General features: G+C 35.8%; 1 protein-coding gene and 1 pseudogene across 1 annotated transcript in view; both read right to left on the bottom strand.

Annotated features, from left to right (window-relative positions):
* The window catches only part of BICDL1 (BICD family like cargo adaptor 1), an 81,432-nt gene that overhangs the window by 34,852 nt on the left and 27,070 nt on the right, over positions 1-19,510 (bottom strand). The gene's annotated exons all lie outside the window — the stretch shown is intronic.
* Positions 11,223-11,341, bottom strand: LOC112477292 (annotated as a pseudogene).

Genomic DNA, 19,510 nt, shown 5'->3' with positions numbered 1-19,510 from the left:
TAGAAGGCTATTCACTGATAACATTTTGATGATTACCTCTGGGGGATGAGATTCCTAGCAATTTTCACTTTGGATAAATTACTTTGTAATTTTTGGACATTCTATAGAAGTATGTATTATCTTAATAATTAGGAAAAATATAGCTATTTTTATTTTTAAACATAAGTAAATTCATAAGACATTAACCTACGGAGAAAGGTGAAAGTATATTGTTAACACTGAACAAAGATCAGGGATTTTAGTAATAACAAGGCTAGGGACAGTGACACTAATCGTAACAAACCTCAGTTTAAGATGAGAAAGATTAAAGGGGGAAAGTTTTTTTTTTTTAACTTTCAAGTTTGAAAATGTACAGTTTCATGTTCCTATGAGGTATATAAAGAAGTATAAGACGTAATCTCCATCCTCAAGTAGCTGAAGGAGAAGAACACTCATGAAGCAGCCAATATAAGGCACAGAATAAATATCTGTACATACGTACCTACCGGTGGTATGAGAAGTGCACAGATGGGTCAAAATGAAATATGGTAAACATCTTAAGAGAAGGAATAGCAAAGCATATAGCTGCGTGACCTTGAGAAAATTATATAACCATTGTACCTCAGTTTCCTTATCTGAAAAATGGTGATCAAAAGAGCTATCTTTAAAGTTACGCCAGCATAAAAATGCAATAACGTAGGTATAATGTTCAGCACAGATTAATATGTAATGTTATAACTAGTACTGGTTTTTATGATAAATTGAAAACCCCAAATAGAATACTGTCATTTGTTCAAAGGAAAACATGCAATTTGAAAGTTGAAACCTCAGACTATCTGGTTCAAACCCCTAATTTAGCACGTGATGAAACCGAGGCATGGGTCAACAGTTAGGTCTATCAGGACACGATTTGAGTGAGTGAAGCGTCCTGCCTAAGATCACAGAGAGAGCCAGTTAGCTCTCAACTCCCATTTCTGTTTCTTTCCACGTTATTACCAATATATTACTCATTTTTTAAAAGACAAACATGAATAGCTACATACTGAGCAATTTTTAGGGATGCCAAAAACTCACCCCCCTGGGATGATTAGTGTGATGCCACTAACAGTGTTTATGACTCATGTGAGGGGATGTCTGATGAAGTCAAGGCATCACTGGTGGTCCTGTTTTGTACCTGACATTTAGAAAATGTACACCCACTAAATAGGGACCGTGTCTGATTTTGTTTTATTTGAACTAACTTAAAAATTGGAGCACAATAACACTTTTATTATCCTTTTAATCGTTGTCACAAATGTAATCCCTCGGCATCAAAGACCAGCAACTCTGGCATGTGAACTTTAATTGAACAAGAAAAAAGGACAAATGTTAATCTGCTTTTGTTTCTGAAATAGAGCAATTATTCAATGTCAGATTCCCTACTGCTAGTTAATAAAAAATATTTCAGAAGAATAAAGTTTTATTTTTAAATGTTCTACAGGGCCTCATACAATAAAATAGGCCTGAGATATTCCCAACATACTGTATTCGCAGAGTTTTTGATTCAGTCAGAGCTTCTGATTCATTCAGCCTTTTTTTCCTTTTTCTTTTTTTAACCAAAATGACACAATCCTCTGTGTTAACTTGATGGCGGGGCACTTTGCACTAATTCCAACATGGATGGAACATTTGCTTTCTAAGCTTTGAACTAAGGATACAGAGATAAATGAGACTCAGTGCTTGTGGGAAGACTGTCTTCCAAACTCAAGCTCCTAAAAGAAAAGTCTTTCTTCTCTTATCAGTTACTGAATTGTGTGACCTCAGGCAGACTGCTTAACTATTTGTGCCTTAGTTTCTTCACATGTAAAATGAGGATAAAGTGGTAGCTACCTCAAAAGATTGTTGTAAGGATAAAATAAATCAGCATATGCAATGTGCTTAGAACTGTGTCTGGTACACATTAACTACTGTATGTGCTAGCTGTTGCTATTGTTTTCGTCTTCATCGTTACTATGTGCTAGCTCTAACAATCTCAGAGAGAGACCCTGATTTAAGATCTGATGCTCAAGTCATTGGTACAGAAAAATCTAAAAGATTAAATGTAAACGAGGACAGATCTGAAAGAGTCTAAGAAAATTTGGCACAGGAACTGATGGAGGATGGAGAACAACAACCCTGAGGCACAACTGCAGAGAATTTAGAGAATTTAGGGACTCTCTTTCATCCTCAGATGATGGTAGGGTAATAAGAGAGAAACCATGGAAGGTCTTGCGGGTAGAGGAGGTGTGGCTATGGAAATGTAGCCAAACTAAAAGAACTACTATTCAATTAAACTGAAGTACTGCATTGTCCCCAAGAACAAGTCTACCTTGGAAAGGCCTCCTTGTTCCCTCAGGGTTGAAAATACTCTGAGTAGCACAGGACTTCCTGGAATGTGAAATGTTTATGCTTTCAAAAGGCGATTACTAGGAAAAGAAACTGAGAACCTTTTCACAATAAACAGGAAAGCTGAGGGGAAGGTAGATATTTTGAATGACATTCTATTTAGCAAATTTTAAATTAGGACAATGATGCGAATGAGCTGGTAGAAACACTTAGGAGTCCTTCACTGGAAGACAAATGGTGTCACATATTCATGATTCCCTCAGAAAAGAATTGTCATGTCTAATCCTAATGAAAGAAAATTCTAGTACATTTTTTTTCTTCTTTTGGGTTATATGGCTCACCAGGGGATTCATCTAGGCCCCTAAAGAAGGTTAAAAAGTTCGAATATTCTTTTTTGGAGCTGGAGAAGGATTAGAAAGAAATTGCTTTCCAAATTGGTGGTCACCTTCTTCTTTCTATCACCATAAAAACAAAACTATTAATCAAATTATGTCTTTATCTTTCTCCCTGGATATGCCTCCATTATTTTGCTTATGTTATATTCCATTTTTGGAATGTCTTTCCCTGAAAACTTTCACCTGATAAATTCTTAACCTTAACAGCCCAATTCAGAGGTGACCTCTACATTGTTTTTATAATCTCCAAGAGTAAAACTACTACATTTTTTGCAGTCCTGTAATATTCTTATTTTGAGTATTATACACTTTATTTTGTTGGTTTACCACAAACTGTTTTGTTTTCATGTCTGTTTTCTCTCTTATACTGTGAAGGACTTAAGGATAGGAATTATATCTCTTATTTATTTTTGTTTCCCCAAAAAAGTACGTAGTACATAGTAGGTGCTCTAATGTTTACTGTATGAGATAAAATCTAAACACCTCATGTGAGTACTTTCTGAGATAGTCAAGCTATGACTGTAGAAAACAGAGGTGGGATTAAGCTTATCCCCAGGAGTGTCCCTTTAGCAAGGTTCCAGCAGGGTCATCAGGGAATTAATAATTCCCTTTGATTTAAATAGCCCATCCCCAGGAAAGGGCACTATTTCTTCTACAGGTCATCACCATGGCTCAAGCAGATTTACTTAGGCTTTGATGAAAATCACCCATGACTGATCCGTGGATTTGCTGCTTGGTGTTTCTACCTATACCGTCGCTCTGCTTTTGCATGTAGAATATTTTAATACTTAGAATCCACAACTTCTTTTCCTTCTATAAACCTCATCAAAGTTCTGTCTTTTATAAGGTCATTATTTTTTGATAGGAGATACATTTGAAATCCTTTTTGGAGCTTGTTATTAAATAGGTACCCCATGAAAAGTATACATGGGAGGCTTTAAAATCATACATATACATACACACACACACACACACACACACACACACACACACATATTTTTTATCCTGGAAGCCCATGTTCTGTTAGTTTGGGTTGAATGCAACAAACTAAACCTGAAGAAAAGGAAGGTATTGAATATTTATTAAGCACTTTCTATGTCTAAGTACTTTCTATGTCTAAGTACCTGTTATTTCATTTTATCTCAATGCTATAGATACGTCCTATTTTATAGATGATCTATTTTACAGATGAAGAAACTGAAGCTAGAAGAGACTAAGTCACATAGCTGAGGTTGCTTAATTAGTAAATGATGGAGCTAGTATCCAAATGCAAGCCTGATCTCCAAGCCAATGAAAATGCCACCACATGAACATGCCCTAACCACTGATTAGGTTTAGCACTAAAAACCAGACATCCAGTTGATGCTTCCTACTGAATGCTTTGAGATCTCTTTTGTAATTTATCTCCAGCCCTGACCTCTTCTCTGACTCCAGGTTCCTATATCCAACTACCTATTTAACATGGATAGTGAATGTCCAACTCAAACCCAACATGTACAAAACCGAACTCCTGATTCTAAGGCTTCCACCCAAACATGCTTCTCCTGAATCTTCCCCTTCTTAGGAGATGGTTAACTCCATTCTGAGGAATTTTAAGCCCAAACACAGGAATTACCTTTGACTTCTTTTTTTCCCTTTACACCTACACCCACATCCAATCCATCTACAAATCTCGTAGGCTTTCCCTTTGAGATTTACCTCAGAGAAATGAAATAAGCATGAATGAGTTGATACATTTTAAAGCTGTCTGAACAGTGTCTGGCATATAATAAGCACTATGTGAGTATTTATTGAGTAAAATAAGTATACAGCATCCCACCACTTCTCTCTGTCTCTACTCCATCACCCTAGTTCCAACCAGTACCATGGCTCACCTACACTGCAGTAATCACCTAACCGGTCTCCCTGCATTCAGCCTTGTCCGCCTACAGCCGGTTCTCCAAGCAGCAGAGCAATCCTTTAAGAACCCCGGTCAGATCATGTCTGTCGCTGCTCAAAATCGCCTAGAAGCTTTCTATTTTATTCAGAATAAAATATCAGAAAGTCATTATCATGGCTTATAAGACTGTATAAGATTCCTTCCCCCACCCCAACCTCATCTCTGATCACCTCTTTTATCCACTGCATTTTCTCTGTTCCATTCATACGGGTCTCCTTGCTGACCGCAGCCCTGTTGAGCATATTCTTACATCACGATGTGAGTTTGCTGTCCCACTGCCTGGAACGCCTTCCCCTTAGATATTCACAAGGCCTGCTCTCTCCCTCACTCAGACCTCTTCTCAAATGTCATTTCATCAGAGAGGCCTCCTTTGTTCACCCTGCCCATACACATGTCAATCTCTATTCCCTTCCTCTGTTTAATTTTTCTCTAGAGCACTTATCACACCTGATATCACCGTCTTTGTTAATTGAATTATTGCCTCTCTCTCTGCCCTTGATGTCAGTTTCAAAAGGGCAGGGCCTTTCTTTCCTTTGCCACCATAACCCCAGTACGCAGAACTGTGCCAGGCACACTGCAGACAAATTTGCTGAATACAGGGAAAACATATATATTTGCCCATTTTCAAAGTATGGTTGTCTATAACATACTCCTAAATGTCACAGGGAACTAAACAAATTCTATGAAATTCTCGTAATAGAGAAAAAGCTGTTTTCAGCAGAATTTTTTTGTTTTTAAATACTAAAAATGTTTACTTTTAAATCTTTCATTTGAACAAAACTGACAGAAGATAAATATGCCCCTATTTACTATCAGTAGTCACAAAAACTCTACATAAATTAGATATAAAACCTTTCCCCATCTTCAGATTTACCTTATCTTTTATGTCCATTTATGTGCAAAAACTATTTAAACAGAAATCAAGCATAATGCTATTTCCTTATAGAAAAAAATCCATGGCAACATTTTTTTTCCTTAAAAGCATTTTCTACTAAATGTTTAAACATGGAAATATGGAAAAGCAGAGTTTAGATTTTGGAGACAGCAGCTAAGTAATCTGGTAATCTCCCAGTGAGACATTCTACCAGCAAATTTGGGCATTTGTTGATGAAAATACTTCTTGAATCTTGCCTCATAAGATTATATATCATCTGATGGTTGCTATAGAAATAGCAGCAATGATAACAAGGATTAGCCCCATAGGGTTTTACCACTGGGTGTAGTATTATTTTCTGTGAAGTCACTGGAGAAGCAACAAAGATATATGGGGATAAAAAGTGGGTGAGACTCCTTATAAGTCGGAGAGGACAGGGGAGTTCACATTTTTTCCTCTAAATCAGAGTCTATTCATTCCTTTTCCTTATAATACCTACAGCTTGATTATCAAGTTCTGAGCCTCTTTAAATACTCCGTCTTCTATGAAGCCTTTCCTAATAAACTCTTGGCTCTCAGTTCTTGCTTCTGTCTCTCAATTCATATTTTAAAAAATGGCCTCCATATCATAAGTTAGGTATCTAATGACAGTGTCTTGCATGGTTCTCTAAATGCAAACTGAATGAACAGTGACTGAGTGCCTACCCTGAGCCAGGCACCAGTGCTAAGTGCTGTCACATGAATTATTTCACTAAGTCCTTATAATACTCGTTAGGTAGATATTATTAACCCACTACTTAAATGAGGAAACTAAATGAGGTCTCATTTAGTTAAGTGTCTTTTCTAGTATGACAAGTTATTTCCTCAAAACAAGCCTTATCATCAGCATTAGATTACAGGCTCTTCAAAAAAAAAAGGTGGCTCAATCTTTCTTGCAACTTCTCCAGTATTCAAAAAAGGCTTGACTCACAACAGGCAATCAGCTGAAAAAAATGATTTAAAGAAAATCAACAATAAAAAAACAAAAAGAACTACATATGATGTGAGTAGCTGGGAAGGTAGAGACTGCTTTTTTTTTTTTTTTAAAGAAATCAAATGTACTTAAAGACTTATAACAATGTCATATACTATTTTGAAAAAAAGTTAATTAAAAATCCTATATAAAGCTATAACTAGGTACATTTGTGTTTGGTCATGATCAGTTGTGATATATGCTGCAAGTTATTTGTTATTATAATAAAGTAATGAAGTAAATACTTTAGCTGAAAAAATATCAATAGCAGCAAATTCAAAATGTTCACTCACTAAATCTTCTTGAGTAAACTTTCTCTAAGCAAACTGAACATTACCGAAGCATTTTGAGCATATGTTTTGATGGGAAGAAAGGCTAAGAACCACTGGCATAAGAAAAAGTATTGGGACAGGGATCACTTGTCACTGGACTCCGTTCCTAACTGTTCCTTCTTCATGGGGTGAACACAAGCAATTCACATAAGCAATCTGGCCTGTTACCTCAGGCCTTTAAAACATATGGGACAAACGAACTCTACCCATTGCTGGACCATCCTTCGGGGAGAATTAGACTTGACTCAGCATTCTGAGTTGGTGTCTGTTCTAGTTTCTTGTTTCTCCAAAGATGGTAAGGGAACAAGAGTAGCTTACTACTTCTGCAAACTGCCTAGTAGATTGATTTTGTGAAAATAAAAATAGTGAGCTCTAAAGCTGATTCACTGTCTCCTTCTGAGAAAAATGGAAAGTCCATTTTTCTCACAAGGACGAATCCATTAAAAAAAATTCAGATTGAAAAAAATAGAAATGCATTATGTAAACCAGGCTACAAAAAATGTTTTTATGATTTTAAAAAGAGTAAGTTGTTCCCAAGTGAACATCAACTTCTCAGGAAGAATTAAGAGATTAAAAGCATATCTCACTTTCTCAGCTATTGAATATATAATAAAAACCCATTTCCTACATCTCCAAGGTGTTGGAAAATTGATTAGTAAATGCCTGTGAAGGCTTTCAGGGAGAAAGTGCTATCTCACTGCTAAGCACTATTCTATTTAAACTTGTTTCTGCTTCCTTTCTGTCCGCTGATTTCTAGGTCTATCTGGGATGCCATGATGGAGATTATTAATTAATTGTAGTCTTATAAGCCTGAAATTTCTCGGGATCAGGAAAGCTTGAAAAGATACAAATGAAGATTTGGAGCACATTCAGACACAGGCTCATTTAAATGCCAGAATAATTATTCCAAGCCACAAAGGATGTAAATAACCTGTCACCTAAGAGCTCCTAGGTGGCAAAGAAGGTGTTCTATAAATCAAAACAACCATTCATTAACAAACCTAACATACTAAGGAAGAACCAAAATACAACAAAGGCAACAATTCCAAATAATGTGGTAATCCAGTACCATTTCAACGTACAATTATTGAACATCTACCATAGGCGAATCAATATGTTAGGCAGTGAATAAGATGCAGCCCTGCATTCAAAGAAGGACATGCAATGCATAAATGAACAAAATAGGGATCACGTTTGCTAAAGTAAAAGCAACAACACAGAAGCACATATATTAAAATATTCAATTAATAGATCTTAAGTTCTGGAAAGTGAATCCTCAAATAAAACATACCGAATCAATGAATCTATACATTTGATCATGGTGAGCTGATATTTCTATATAATAAGATCTACCAACAGTTCTAAGCTTTCCAGATAATCGGACATATTAACTACAAAAATCCAAAATAATGGGCCATAGGCAGCATGAAAGAACTACATTTCTAGATGAACTTTAGGGAAAACCAAGTCTGATGCTCCCAGCACAAGGAAATTGCTTACAGATTCTATAACTTGTTTCCACAGACTGAACAAAGTATAGCTGGCTTACACTGCAGCAGAAAGAATTAAACTAGGATAAAGGCTATCCTACTGATTATAAAGTAAAATCACAGTAGTTCTGAAATCACCTTCCATGGTTACACCTTCTGATCCATTAAGTTTACTGCAAGGAACCTATCTTCAGAAATAATAAAAGAAGGTGTCAAAGATTTATGTACTAGTAATTCCCTCAGTGTATATCCTACAGAAATGTGCGCTTATGTTTATCAGAAGATATGTCCAAGATAATTTATAACAGCATTATTTGTTAATAGCTAAAAACCTATAAACAACCATCACCAGTAAAACAGGTGTACTATATATTTGCACAGTGAATACATGTATTAACACGGATGAACTGTAAAAACTGTTAAGCGAAAGAAGTCAGACACAAAATAAAATAATTCACTGTGTGATTCCATTAATGCAAAATTCCAAAACAGAAAAAACAAAATGGTATTATTTATGGATACATACTTTGCAAGTAAAACTCACTGTAAAGCAAAGAAAAGGACTAATTACTATAAAAGTCTGGATAGTAGTTCCTCTGGGGAGAAGAAGGTTATTCTGTGGAGGGGCTTGTGAGACCCTGAGCAGAGGGCTCAGTTAATTTGTTCCCAGCTCCTGACCACCAGCAATAGTGAGATAAGAAATACAAAGTTTACTGATCCCCATATCTCTTGAAAGAAATTGGCATGGGAAGCCAAATTCGAGTTAGGGAGTTTTCTGGATGATCTTATGTCCCAAATGGGGTCATGAAGTCTCATCCATTATATTTGAAGTCTCCTTAATTTCATTCTTAGAGATAAAGTATAATTTCTATTATTCTACAACTAATACTGGTTTATTTTCTAGAATCAGAACAGTTATATGAATCCAAACCATGTATGCAAGTTACATGCGAAAATTTAGTTGGTGATACATTATTTTGATCAAAATGCTGAATGACCTTAAAGAATGAGAAATTGTGTCCCGGTATTTGGTGATATTGAAAGAAGTCAGTGCCTGCATACTCCACAAACTACTTTTCTTGTCAAAAGGGGGAAAACACAACTGAAGAATGGAGAATCCCACAGTCCTGGGGTCAATCTCAGTATCATTGATTGAGGGATAACCAGCTATGTGTCATCTGATGTTAAGCATCATAAGTGCACATTTTCTAGACAAAAATGTTTGATTTGAATTAATCAAGCTGTAATATATAAGCTTCAGTTAATTGGAAATGCTAGGGAATAAAAAAATGAGCTAAAGATCACTATAAAGAAGCTACCAGGCAAATTCAGAGGCTAGAACTTTCTATAGGACAACTGGCCCAGTTTCTGCAACACGTCAAGGGAAAAGAGGAATTGTACTAAAATAATTAACACTTAAGGGTCAGGACATAATGCAACAAACATAAGGCATGGCCCTGGATTGGATCCTGATTTGCAAACCAAGAGTAAAGGACATTTTGTGAGGTCGGTTGGGGAAATTTGAATACGGTCTTGGAATTAGAATAATGAAAAATTACTGGAGTGGAAAGGTAGAGATCACCGACTTAAAAAAGCAGGTTACAAAACAGTACATGCAGTGTAAGATATGACCTTGGTTTTAAAAAATTACAGATGTGTTTACATATCTCTAGGAAAAGTTCCCTGAAGAGTCATTCTATTTCAATGGTGATCTCTGGAAGGTGGATGTGTTTTTATTTTTTATTTCACTTGTCTCTATTGTATAATTTTCTTCAGTGCACAGGTACTACTTTTCTAATAATAAAAATTTAAGAAAACAAGTTAAAGAAAACAAAATCTGTAAGGTAGTGAATAATAAATGCCAAGTAAATGATAACGAGTTCAGAAAATGAAGCAGTCACTGTGCTGGAACGGTCAGGGAAGCCTTCAGGAGATGAACTGCCAGCTGGTCCAGGAAAAATGGGTAGGATTTGGACAAGAAGAAACTTAACTGTTGATTCTTTAACCCATCAGTAAGCCTAAAAGGGCTGTATGGAGGACAGCTTTACTAGGCCATGGGATACTTAAGTCAAACAAACAAACAAAACCTCCCTTTACATCTTACTCAGTTGCTCCTTGTTTCTGTCCCTGCTCATGACCCCAAAGAGACGACTTGGAAGAGGAACTCAACTTATTTTGGCTTCATTTTCCTAACAGATTCTCTTCTTCCTGGTTTCTGAGAATGTCATGTTTTGCTTCTGAGAAAGGAATGTTCTAACACAGGTATGGGTGGGGCCCTGTATACATGTAACAGGGTGAGGGAAGATATGATAGAAGGAATTTTATTTTGAGACTGTCAAGACAGTAGTGGCCTTGGCCTTTTCAAACTGCTAGTAGGTTCTACTACTTTCATAAATGCGCAACTCCAGCCTTCTCTCTTGTGTTTTGATCTGATAGAGTCATTCACACATTCAATAGACATTTGATAAGCACCTATTACGTACCTGGTACATAAAAAGTTACACATACAAACACAAAAGGAACTGTAAACAAAGAACTCTAAACTCTAGTTAAGGACATACATCCTGAAGTATTAAGGATTAAAGTGTCCAGCTACCTCGAACTTACTTTGAAATACATCAGAAAATGAGATGAAGTTTTGAGTAACTTGATGCCTTGCCTGTAGCTGGTTCTCAAATGTTTGCGGAGTTTATGAAAACTAAAATCAAAAAAGGTTAAATATAGTAGGTTCTAAATTTATATATATTTTATTTATTTATTAGGCAAGGAAATCCTTGGTTGACCTCACAGATTGCAAGGACCTTGTCAGCTTACAATCCCTTATTTTTTTATTTTTTATGCCTACAGCACCTGGTCTTCCTACATGGTCTCCCATCCAAGTAGTAACCAGATCCAACCCTGCTTAGCTTCTGAGATCGGATGGGATCGGGCTTGTTCAGGGTAGCATGGCCGTAGACCTAAACTTATATTTGGAATCATGTTCTGTAAGAGGAATCTGAAATTCAGTCCAGTCTAAAGTTTTTGATCCTCTGAGAAGTAGGATGCCTAGAGACAAACTGGGTATTTGTTATGTCTAGACTGCTCATCACTCAGATGCTGTGGGAAGTAGCACAGGCCAAAAAGGACTCAGGGGTAGAAATGCAACTAGAAGTACTTATAAGGGAAAAAAAGAAAGCGAATAAGAGAAAGTACACACTTCTATAAAAGCACTCATTAGCATAGATGTGAGCAACTACTTTGGTGATGTGGGCATAAACCCTGGACTTGGAGATTAAGCCCAGAGTTCTATATATACTAGTTTTACTACATGTAAAACTAGTTTTACTAGTTTTTGTCATGTCATGTGACTTTGGGTAAGTCATTTAATCTGTAGTTTCTCTTTTGTTAAATGGAGACAATATCTGCCTTTCTACGTCACAGGGTTCTGATCATGGAAATGTCAGTTTTGTAAATCTTAAAGCATAATACATATGTGATGTATCCTTATCCTCCTGTTAGGTCTAAGTGATATAAGCCTGTCTCACATTGCAAAATGCACTCATCTCATCAGAAAAACAGAGCTGATCATCATTACTAGTCCCTTTCTTGGGCTTATCTACTAATGAGGGTTTGAAATTTTCTCTAAATCACTGGGCTACATTACTAATAATCTAGATCTCCTCTACTTGTTTCAAGCTCAATTCACTTGCCACATAGCTATTATTCCTAAGAGTATGTTCTATTTCCCAAGTTAAGAAATAGTAGTTCAAAAGAAAGTTAGTATAAGTAACAAAAAACAAAATTCTGGGTCAAAAAAGTTTGGGAAACATTGGATCAAATAGATTTCTTTACTATAAGATTTACAAAAACTTTTAGTATACTAATATATGTTGCAAATAAAAAGAGAAGGATATAATATTAAATGTTTTCTGGACTCACTTGACCATGGAATTTTTTTTTATTCCGAGATACATTTCTTGGGATTGATGCTATAATGACACACTTTAAAGGAAAGCTGCTATAAACATTTTGGAAAATGCTAAATAGAGCTACATTTCAATTCAGGGCTCTGCTGATGGCAATCAAGCTAAAAATGAAAACACACTTGGTCATAAAAATGATAATGTCAAAGACTGTGTTCTATAGGATGAAGCTGAGGGATCTTTGTCCTAACTACTGAAGTGGAAAAATGGTGCTAACCTTTAGGTAAAATTGTAGCTATGTAATTCAGGGCATAGAGCAGAATACTGCCCTGGGCGTTCTACGGTACATTCTCTTTGTACCTGTTTTGATCTTAATGTGCCTACACTTACATGACTGAAAACAGATCCACTTTGGGCCTCTGACTACAAGCATTAAGAGCCATGGTTCTAAGGCCCCACATTCCTAGGTCTGGGCTTATTTTTTGCTCAGTGTGCTTAGCTACAGCCTCTTCAATGGCTTCCTGGATCACGACCACCTCAGCAATCTTTTTTTACCAGCCTGATTTTTCTTAAGTCAGCTGCTGCCCTCGAATTTGACTCTCCGATTACCTGTAACTGTGGGATACATAGGTAGGTTCCTGGCCAGCCCTGTACCTCTGCTGCCTATTTCATTAAAAAATACATTTTCTTGTTATTTTCAATATTCATTACTTTTGTGTTTTTTTTCCGAATTAGTTTCTGGATAGGTGACTGACAATGGGCCTTTCAAACATTTGGTAAAGACAATAAAACAGAAGAATCTGAAAGGAAAAGAGCAAAACACATAATTAGAGATGTTTTCTTATTACTTAAAACTCTAGTGAAAATGAGATTCGGAGGGACTGCCAAACTGCTATTCCTAATAAAGCCTGCAGCCCTAGATAATAATAGAACTACATTCCAATTCCAGATCTTTGACTAAATTGACAGTCACAACCCTGGTGATCAGACATTAGGAGTAAAACAAAGCCACTTAACAGCTAGCCTTCCAAATAGCCAATTTCTTGGATGAATTCTGAGTCATTAACAGTTTAAAGGTATGGTAAGGCAGAGTGAGATTAACACTCACCACTGCCTCAATTAAAACTCTGTCTTAAAAACACCCATTTAGGAACATGACAATCAACATTTCAGTGCTTCTGAACCTGAATCTTCTTGCTATTAGCCTATCTTGTACTATAATTGCAAATTAAGAGTAAACAGATCTGTAATTAGGAATAATGGTAATAGGTGATGTTAGCCTCTGTCTTAGATGAAAATAGCTAAACTAATCCTACAGGGACCAAAGATATTTTGGATGCTCTCACTACACTATACCCAAGAGAAAATTCTGGGGCATAAATTGTTCCACAAGAAAAGCTATATTTTAAACAACACCTGGGGAGTGAAAATTGGAATTTTAAAGATCTAAAGAAGTCTGAGGAAAAAGTCATTGATAGAACACAATTTGTGAAAGCCTGGCTGATAAACTCTGGGCAAACCACAGCCTCTCTGGGTCTCAGTTTCCTTTTCTGTACAACGGTTGTGAGTGTCAAATTAAATAATAAATGAAAATATGTTAAACTATAAAGCACAGAAATAATTCTAAGCAATTTTAAGGTAAAGTGGTACTGCAAAGGGAGTAGGATGAGACTCAACTTTATTTCCAAGGGATTTTAATCTATCAATCTCATTCTCTCTGAAATAGCCAGTAATTCATATTCTTTATATAACCCAAGTTCCCTCATGGAATTTCTACCACAGTTTAATACCAACTCCAACATGGCTGGATGTGGGGAAAACAACTTCTTGTAGTTCCAAGTCTTTGTCAGGCCATAGCACGGTGTCTCATACTAATAATCACATCCACAGAAATAGCAAGGAAAGCAAAAAAGTGAACAAGCTAACGCCTAGTGACAATGTGGTAGAAACATCCTTCTCACATCCTACTGCAGTAAGTGTTGGGAAGCTGCATCAGTGACTGGTCCTTCCTTCCACAGGCATCCATAAAACCTTCTGAGCTGAAGCAGCCCTTTGCCTCAGTTATTAGCGTATTTCCTTGTTATGGGTGCTTTAAATTTAACTTCTGTTTTTGCCCTTTTTCTTTTATTCCTTTAAAATATTTTATTACTTATAAAACATAATTGTAGTAATAAAGATATAAGATTAACAACAATCTTTACACATTACAAAACACTATTTTTTGTGTACTTTATGTAATAAATAATGACACTATATTAACATTATATCTTGATTGACAACATTTTCCTGACTTACTTCAATGAAAATTCATATATTACATTGTTATGGACCAAATGTCTGAATGTTTGTGTCTCCCCCAAACTCGTATGTTGAAATCTTAACCCCCAATGTCATGGTACTAGGAGATGGAGCCTTTGGGAGGTAATTAGCTCATGAAGGTAGAGCCCTCATATATGAGATTAGTCCCCTTATGAAGACTGCTTGTTTCCTCTCTTGGTTCTCTATCATGTGCAGATTCAATGAGAGGACTACCATCTAAAAGCCAGGAAGCGGATTCTCATTGGACATGGATCTGCCTTGCCCGTTTCCTGATCAGTGCCTACTTCCTATTGGTTTAGACTTGGCACAGCTTCTGTTATATACTGTCTTAGTCTGCTCGGGCTGCCATAACAAAATGCCATAGACTGGATGGCTTAAACAACAAGAGTTTATTTTTCACAGTTTTGGAGGCTGTGAAATTTAAGATCAAGGTACTGGCTGATTCAGTTCTTGGTGAGGACCCTCCTCCTGGTTTGCAGATGACTGCTTTGTCATTGTGTCCTCACATGGTGAAGAAATGGAGAGCTCTTATCTCTCTCCCTCTTCTTATAAGGACACTAATCCCATCATAAGGGTCCTAGCCTCAGGACCTTATCTAAACCTAATTACCTCCCAAAGGCCACACCTCCAAATACCATCGCATTGGGAGTGAGAGCTTCAACGTAAAAATATTTTGAGGAAAAAATTCAGTCCACAGCATGTTATCTTGCATGTTCTTATCTATTAAACTTCTAACCTATGTTTTGAATAATCTATCTTTCTAAGTTCATTTAAAACAATTTTACAGGAAAAAAACTTAAACATACAGAAAATACTATACAAATGCCTATTTTTCCATCACCCAGAAGTATTAAATGTTAATATTTTGCTCTATTTGCTTTGTCAATATTTTCTAAAGTATTTTAAAATGAATCAGACATTAGGAGATCCATCTCTATAAATCCATATTCATATGCATTTCCATATGAATTTCAGGACAAACTGATAATCTGGACTTATCCATTTCTACAAAAAATACTTCAACATGAAGCTCTAAAAGAGGGATGTTTCTTATGTACCACAATACCATTTCACATCTATAAAAATAAAAAAAATTCCTTAATACCATCTGCTACACAGTGCTTGGATTCAAACACCAACTGTACTGTTATAGCTTATTTTAAAATAGCTTTAATGATGGATAATTGACATACGATGAACTGTATATATTTAAAGTGTATATCTGGTAAGTTTAGACAAAAGTATATATCCATGAAACCATCGCCATAATCAAGATAGTGAACCTATCACTCCCAAAAGTGTCCTCATATCCTTTTGAAGTTCCTCTCACCAACCCTGCCCTTTCCCTTCCAACTACCGATCTGCTTCCTGTCACTTTAAAGTAAGATGTATTTTTTAGTGTTTTATAGGAACAGAATTACACACGTTTTTTATCTGGCTTCTTCCACTTAGAATAACTATTTTTTAGATTCTCCATATTGTTTTATGCATGAGAACTTTTCTCTTTTATTACTGAATAGTATTCCATTGTACACCACACTTTATTCACCTGCCAATGGACATTTGGGTTATTTCCAGTTTTTGACTGCTACAAACAAACCTGGGTTTTTTCCATTTCACCTAAGTTGTCAAATTTATTGGCATAAAGTTACTCATACTATCCCCTCATCTGTAGAATTTGTCACCTCTCCCACTCCTGACACTGGTAGTATGTGTTCTCTCTCTTTTTCTCCATTAGTCCAACTAGAGGTTTATTTTATCAATTTTATTGATCTCAAAGAACCACCTTGGGTTTTACCAATTTTATCTACTGTTTTTCTGTTTTCTATTTCACTGATTTCTACTTTTTCTTTTCTTTTTTTTTCTGTTTACTCTGGGTTTTACTTGCTCTTCCTTTACTAGTTTCTTAAGTTGGAAGTTGAGATCAATGATTTAAAACTTTTTTCTTTTCTAATATATGCATTCGGAGCGATAAATTTCCCCAAGCACTGCTTTAGTAACATCCCACCAATTGACATGTTGTATTTTCATAGAGTTCCAACATCTTTATAATTTCCATTTTGATTCATTCTTTGATCCATAGTTTATTAGAATTGTGTTATTTACTTTCCAAATGTGTTGATTTTTCCCAATCTTTGTTATTGATTTCTAATTTAATTCCTTTGAGGTCAGAGAACATACTTTGTAGGACTTGAATCCTTATACATTTATTGATTTGTTGTGGCCCATAAAACGGTCTTTCTAGGTAAAATGTGCACTTGAAAATAGTGTACACTCTGCAACTGTTAGATCAAGTGTTCCACCAGGTCTAGTTCTAATTGGGTTAAACTGGTTGATAGTAGGTTCAAGTCTTCTATATTCTTGCTTTTTTCCTATTTACTTATTCCATCAGTTATTGAGAGAGATGTACTGAATTATAAATTTGTCTATTGCTGCTTGCAGTTCTATCACTTTTGCTTCATATATTTTGAAACTCTGTTAACAAAGACATAAACATTTAAGATTGTTATATCCTCTTGATTCACCTCTTCATTATTATGAAATGACCTTCTCTATTGGTGATAATATTCTTTACTCTAAAATCCTTATTTGATATTAAATAATGTAGCCACTCTAGTTTTCTTTTGACTGTTAACAATGCCATGATTTTTCCATTCTTTTATTTTAAACTTATAAATGTCTTGCTTTTTTATATAATCGGACAGTCTCTGCTTTTTAACTGGTGGTGTTTTGACCATTAATGTGATTTATTGATACATTTGACTCTATCATCTTGTGTTTTCTTTTTGTGCCATCGTTCTTCATTCTTCTTTTGCTTTTTAAAAAATTAATGAGCTATTTTTTATTCTATTTTATCTTGTTTGTTGTCTTATTAGCTACTATTCTTTGTTTTGTTATTTTAGTGGTTGCTTCAAGGTGTAGAGTATTCCTCTTTAACTTATCACAGTCCATCATTAAGTGATATGATACTACTTCACATATAATAATTTTATGATAGTATACTTCCACCTCTCCTCTTCTGGCTTTTAGGCTACTGTTGTCATGTATTTTACTTTTATATATATTTTAAATCCCATAATACACCATCATTACTTTTGTTTAAAGAGTCTATTATCATTTAAAGAGGTTTAGATAATAAGAAAAAGTCATATATTTACATATGTAGTTCCCACTTCCAGCATTTTTCATTCCTTTGTATAGATCCAGATTTCCATCTGGTATTATTCTCTTTTTGCCTGAAAGACTTCTTTTAACATTTCTTTTAGTGTGGGTCTGCTGATGAATCATTTCAGCTTTTGTATGTCTGAAAATGTCTATTTCATGTTCATTTTGAAACATATTTTACTGGGTGTAGAATTTTTGGTTGATAGATTTTTTCCTTCAGTTTTTTAAAGATACAGCTCCGTTATATTCTTACCTATATTATTTTTTAATGAGAAATCTGATGTAGTATCTTTGTTCCTCTTTACATAGTGTGTCTTCTCTGGCTGCTTTTAAGGTTTTCTCTTTATCAGCGGTTTTGAGCAATCTGATTATCATGTGTCTTGGTGTATATAGCAGTTAGGTACAATCAGGAAATAGAAATCACACAGTAGAATAAAAGGGGAAATTTAAAGGATCATTAACTATGATAAAAGGGTAACTAAAGGAAATAAGTAAATTCTACACGGTACCTTATAGCTGAATGAGAGTACCCATAAAGGACAAATTTGGATGGGTTCAGACCTCATTAGGAGAAAGTATGGTTTAGCACACTGGATAGATATTTGCTGGTTTGGCCAGGCCAGAAGTGGTCTGGAGTTCCCAGGCAAACAAGAAGCTACCCTCTGGGGTGCAGCTGGGAGAGTGGGTAATTGGCAACCAATGATGTACAGCAGGAAGTCCAAGTGCTGGTAGGAGCAGGAAGCCTTCAGGGTAGAGGGTCGCATGGACACTCTAGTTTTTATGTTGAGGGAGCTGAGGAAAGGACAAAGATACAAACATTGCGGAAAGACCATGTTCTGGGGAAGGCTCCATTAGACAGATGACTTTACACCCACACCTCAATCCCCAACCTGCACCAGAAAACAGCAGGAGAGCATCTTTCTCCTACAATGTCCCCCTAGTGCCAGCACCCTATACTAAGAAAGCTTGACATCATGCTCACTTCAAAGAAAGACTTAAAAGAATTCCTTTATCGCAGAGCATATATTGAAGGGTATTATTTGGAGCTGAAAGGCAATAAATTGATAATTCACAGTGTGGTTTTCTTCATGTTTCTTGTCTGGGGTTTGTTGATCTTCTTAGATCTGTGGGTTTATACTTTTCATCAAGTTTGGATAATTTTCAGCCATTATTTCTTTTAAAAAATGTTCTGTGCTCCTCCCCTCTTTTGGGACTCCAATTACACATATGAGAGGCCACCTGAAGTTGTCCTACAGCTCAGTGATACTCTTTTATTTCTGCATTTTATTGTGGATAATTTCTACTGCTATGCCTTCAAATTCCCTTATCTTTTCCTCTTGCAATCTCTAATCTGCCATTGATCCTATCCAGTGTATTTTTCATGTCAGACATTACAGTTTTAATTTCTAGAAGTTCTTTTTGGGATGTTTTATACATTTTGTGCCTTTACTTAACTTCTAAACAGAGTACGAGTTATCACTCTCTTAATGTTCCTTTCTGCTAGTTCTAATATCTGTGTCAGCCTTGGGTTGGTTTCAATTGATTGATTATTCTCCTTATTATGGATCATGTTTTCTTGCCTTTTTGATGCCTGATAATGTTTGGATGCCAGATGTAAATTTTACGTTGTAAGGTGTTAGATATTTTTGTGTTCCTAAAAATTTTCTTGAGCTTTGTTCTGGGATACAGTTAACTTACTTGGACGCAAGTTTGATTCTTCTGAATCTTGCTTTTTAAGAT

The sequence above is a fragment of the Pteropus alecto genome, unplaced genomic scaffold, assembly GCF_000325575.1.
Source record: "Pteropus alecto unplaced genomic scaffold, ASM32557v1 scaffold113, whole genome shotgun sequence".
Taxonomy (NCBI): domain Eukaryota; kingdom Metazoa; phylum Chordata; class Mammalia; order Chiroptera; family Pteropodidae; genus Pteropus; species Pteropus alecto.
The sequence above is the reverse complement of the archived record's forward strand: the minus strand, read 5'-3'. Positions and strand labels throughout refer to the sequence as shown.